The following is a 4,943-nucleotide window of genomic DNA, read 5'->3' on the forward strand; positions in this document are numbered from 1 at the left end:
CTTGGCTTCAAACAAATTATTTATCATCTTACTGCCTTTGCTTTTAGGTGTGTAAAAGAGACTGAGTTTGGGACAGAGAGGCAGATGGATTAACTATAGATCTCGACCCTCTCTCCTCCCTTTCCAATGAAAGTTTTAGATTTCAGAGTTTTTAGAATTTTGAACATTTGCATACTCTTTACCATCCCAGTCAGAAAGTCTGAAGTCCACAAAGGAATTTGAGCTTCCTGAGAGACAAAAGCCAAAGTGGGATGTTTATCTCTGTCTGGCTGTGGGTCACAAATTTGTTTTCCCCCAAGTCTCATTCCAAACTCTATAGCAGATAAACTCACAAGGCCTAGAAATGTATCTCATTCAGAACCCCTAGTGGCCATTCCTGGAAGAATCCTCAGAGAATTCCCTGCTAGGAAACAGCTACCACATTGCCCTAAGAGACAGAGAGGGCAACAAACCAAGGAATGAAATATCTACTCAATAAGATAATACTAGATATCAGCACCTAGAGTTACAATCAACCCAAACTCAGATGCCTAGACACTAGCATAAAACAAAATCAATGACATCCAGGACAATATGACTCTACTAGAGCTTAACAACCCTACTGCAGTCAGCCTTGATAGTTGCATTAAAGCTGGAGTACAAGAAATGAACCTTAAAATAGCATTTATTAATATTATAGAGGTCCTTAAACCGAAAATAAATCTCCTAAAGAAATCTGGAAAGAAAAAGCAGTTGAAGGAAATGAATAAAGAAGTTCAAGACTTGAAAGTAAAAATAGAATCAGTAAAGAAAACCTAAAAGGAGGTCTTGAAATTAGAAAATGAAATATTAAGGAACTTGAATAGTAGCATCAGAGGCAAACCTTGGCAACAGAATACAATAGAGAAAAGAGAAAATCAAGCATTAAAAACAAGGTATAAAGTTGAATATCTCAGTCAAAACAGCGTAAAATCTAAAAGATCAAGGCATAAAACATCCAGGAAATCTGGGAAAATACTAAAGACCAAATTTACAAATGATAGGAATAAAAGAAACCTAGGTCAAAGGAACAGAAAATTATTTTTAATAAAATCATAGAAGGATATTTCCCTAAACTAAAGAAGTAGATGCCTATCAATTTACAAGTATGCAGAACCCTACATATACTGGACATGAAAAGAAATTTTCTACAGCACATATTAAGCAAAATAATAAACATATAGCACAAAGAACAGTTAAAGAACAAAGAACAGTTAAAGTTACAAGGGTAAAGGATCAGGTAACATATAAAGGCAGACTTTTAGTTTTAGTTTTGTTTTTTGTTTATTTATTAATTTATTTAATTTTGATTTTTTTTTCGAAACAGGGTTTCGTTGTGTAGCTCTGGCTGTCCTGGAACTCACTCTGTAGACCAGGCTGGCCTTGAACTCAGAAATTCACCTGCCTCTGCCTCCCAAATGTTGGGATTAAAGGTGTGAGCCACCACACCCGGATCAAAGGCAGATTTTTAGAATACTTGATTCCTCAATGAAGAACCTAAACAAAGAAAAGGCCTGGACAAATGCCCTACAAACTCTAAAAGACCACAGGTAGAAGCCCAGAATACTATGGCCAAGAAACCTTTCAATCATAATAGATGGACAAACAAAACATTCCAAGATAAATCCAAATTTAAGCAGTACTTATGTACAAATCTAGCTCTGCTGCAGGTATTAGAAAGAGAACTTCAACATGGAGATTTTAATCATCTACAAGATAAAAAGAAGGAATAGTTAATCCCAGATCAGCAAATTGAAATATGATGGGAAAGAAGCCACACCTTATCTACAAAATAACCAAAAGAAAAAAACAAAACAAAACAATAACAACACACATTAAAAATAAAAAAAAATTCTGCTCGTTGATAACTCTTGACATCAGTGGTATAAATTCTCAGATAAAAAGACAAAGGCTAACAGAATGAATATGAATACTTCTGCTGCATCCAATAAACAGATCACATTATCAAGGATAAATTTCACCTAAGGCTAAAATGATAGAAAATATATTACAAGAAAATAAACCTTTAATATCTGACAAAATAGACTTCAAACCAAAACTAATTGTTAGAGTTATAGAATGCTTTCATATATTCATCAAAGAAAAAAAATCTACCAAGAGCATATTGCAAATCTTAATAGCTATTCACTAAACACAAGGGTACACAAGTTCATAAAAAAAAAAAAAAGACTTCTATAGTTTAAATTACATACTGACCTTACACACTGATATTGGGTACTTTCAGTGGCCCAATTGCATAAATAGACAGGTCATCCTAAAAAAACACTAAACAAACAAACACACAAAATCTAACTAACCAACAGGAAAACAAACAAACAAACAAACAAAAAACCCAACAACTGATATTTACAGAGCATTTCAGCAAAACACAAAAGATATACCTTCGTCTCAGTGACTCAAGGAAATTTTGCTAGATCCAAGTTTGACAAACTATTAGACACAAATCACGTCTCAACAGATACAAGAAAACTGAACTAGCATACTGCATCCTATCTGATTACCATAGATTAAATAAAGCTGGATTAAAATAATAACAGAAACAACAGAAAGCATCAAAACATATGGAAATTAACTACCACATGAAAAGAAAAAAAAAGATGGTTAAGAAAAGTGAAAAAGTTTCAGGAACTGAGTGAAAATGAAGACAAACTATACACAAATTAATGGGACACAATGAAGGCAGTTCTACGAGGCAAGACCATAGCATTAAGTGCTTATATGTACTTTAAAAAAAAAGGGAGCTATCTCATATTAGTAACTTAATAGAACATCCGAAAATTTCTAGAACTATAAGAAATTATACCAAAAAGAACTTCACAGAATGATATAATCAAATGTAAGCTGACATCAACAAAACTGAAACAAATACAAAACAATGAAAAGAATCAATGAAACAAAAAAGTTGGTTCTTTAAGACAAAGTATCATTGACAGACCTATAGTCAAATTAACTAGTAAAAAGGAGGGAGATGATACAAATTACATAATTAGAGAAGAAATTGGGGGAGAGCACAATAACAGACAACAAAAGATTCTAGAGGACCAAGATCAATAGTTGAAAATTGGTACCCATGAAGCAGAAAATCTATTTTACAACAAATAACACCTTTATTCAGACAAAATGGCAGATTATAGAATGGGAAAATATTATTCCAATTACACATAAGATAGTGGACTAACATTTAAAACATATAAAGAACTGCAAAATCTAAATATATAAAACCAAGATAGAGTACAAACCTAAGCAACGAATTCTTTTTTTATTTTTTTAGTTGTTTTATTTATTTACATTTTGAATGTTATTCCACATCTTAGTTTCCCCTCCACAAATTCTGTTTCCCACCATCAGCCCTGCTTCTATGAGGGTACTCCCCCACCCACCCACCCACGCCCACCTCACTGTCCTAACATTCCCCTACATTGGGGCACCAAGCCTTCACAGGACCAAGGGCCTCCCCTCTCATTGATGCCAGACAAGGCAATCTTCTGCTACATATGCAACTGGATCCATGGGTCCATCCACATGTATTCTTTGGTTGGTAGTTTAGTCCCTGGGAGTTCTGGGGGTCTGGTTGGTTGATATTGTTGTTCTTCCTATGGGGTTGCACACCCCTTCAGCTCTTTCAGTCCTTCCTCTAACTCCTTCATTTGGGTCCATGTGGCTCCATTGGTCTCCAATGGCTAGCTGCAAACGTTCACATCTGTATAAGTAAATATCTGGCAGATCCTCTCAGGAGACATCCATATCAGGCTCCTGTCAGCAAGTGCTTCTTGGCATCAGTAATAGTGACTGGGTTTAGTGGCTGCATATGGGATGCCCCAAGGTGGGGCAGTCTCTGGATGGCCTTTCCTTCAGTCTCTGCTTCACTCTTTGTCCCTGTATTTCCTTTAGTCAGAAGCAGTTCTGGTTAAAATTTTGAGAAAAGTAGGTGGCCACATCCCTCAGCAGGGGCCAATGCCTAACCTCTGGATATGGTCTCTACAGTTTTTCCCTCCCTTTTGTTGGGTATTTTAGCTAATGTCATCCCAGTTGGGCCCTGGGAGCCCCTTGCTTTCCTGGTGTCTGGGACTTTTTATTGGCTATGCCCAGTTCCCCTTCCCATAATGCTATACACATCTGTTCAATTTCCTGACCCTCTCTCTGTATATCTCCCCTATCTCCTTTTACATGTCATCTTGCCCCCCTTTTATCTCTCTTCCTCTTCTCTTCATCCCAAGTCCCTTCCACCCTCTACCTTCTGTGATTTTGTTCCCCTTTCTAAGTAGGACTGAAGCATCCACACTTTGGTCTTCCTTCTTCTTGAGCTTCACATGGTTTATAATTTGAATCATGGGTATTCCGAGCTTTTTTCCTAATATTCACTTATCAGTAAGTACATACCATGTGTGTTCTTTTGAGACTGTGTTATCTCACTCAGAATGATATTTTCTAGTTCCATCCATTTGCCTAAGAAGTTTATGAAGACATTGTTTTTAATAGCTGAGTAGTACTCCATTGTATAAATACACTACATTTACTCTATCCATTCCTTTATTGAGGGACATCTGGGTTGTTTCCGGCTTCTGGCTATTATAAATAAGTCTACTATGAATATAGTTAAACCTGTGTCCTTGTTATATATTGGAGCACCATTTGGGTGTATGCCCAGGAGTGGTATAGCTCGGTCCTCAGGTAGTACTATGTCCAATTTCCTGATTGGAAAAGACTGATTTCCCAAGTGTTTGTACCAGCTTGCAATCCCACTGTGATGGTTTGTATATCCTTGGACCAGGGAGTGGCACCATCTGAAGGTGTGGCCTTGTTGGAATAGGTGTGGCCTGGTTGGAATGGGTGTGTCACTATGGGTGTGGGTATAAGACCCTACCCTAGTTGCCTGGAAGTCAGTCTTCCACTAGCAGCCTTTG

The sequence above is a fragment of the Mus caroli genome, chromosome X, assembly GCF_900094665.2.
Source record: "Mus caroli chromosome X, CAROLI_EIJ_v1.1, whole genome shotgun sequence".
Taxonomy (NCBI): Eukaryota; Metazoa; Chordata; class Mammalia; order Rodentia; family Muridae; genus Mus; species Mus caroli.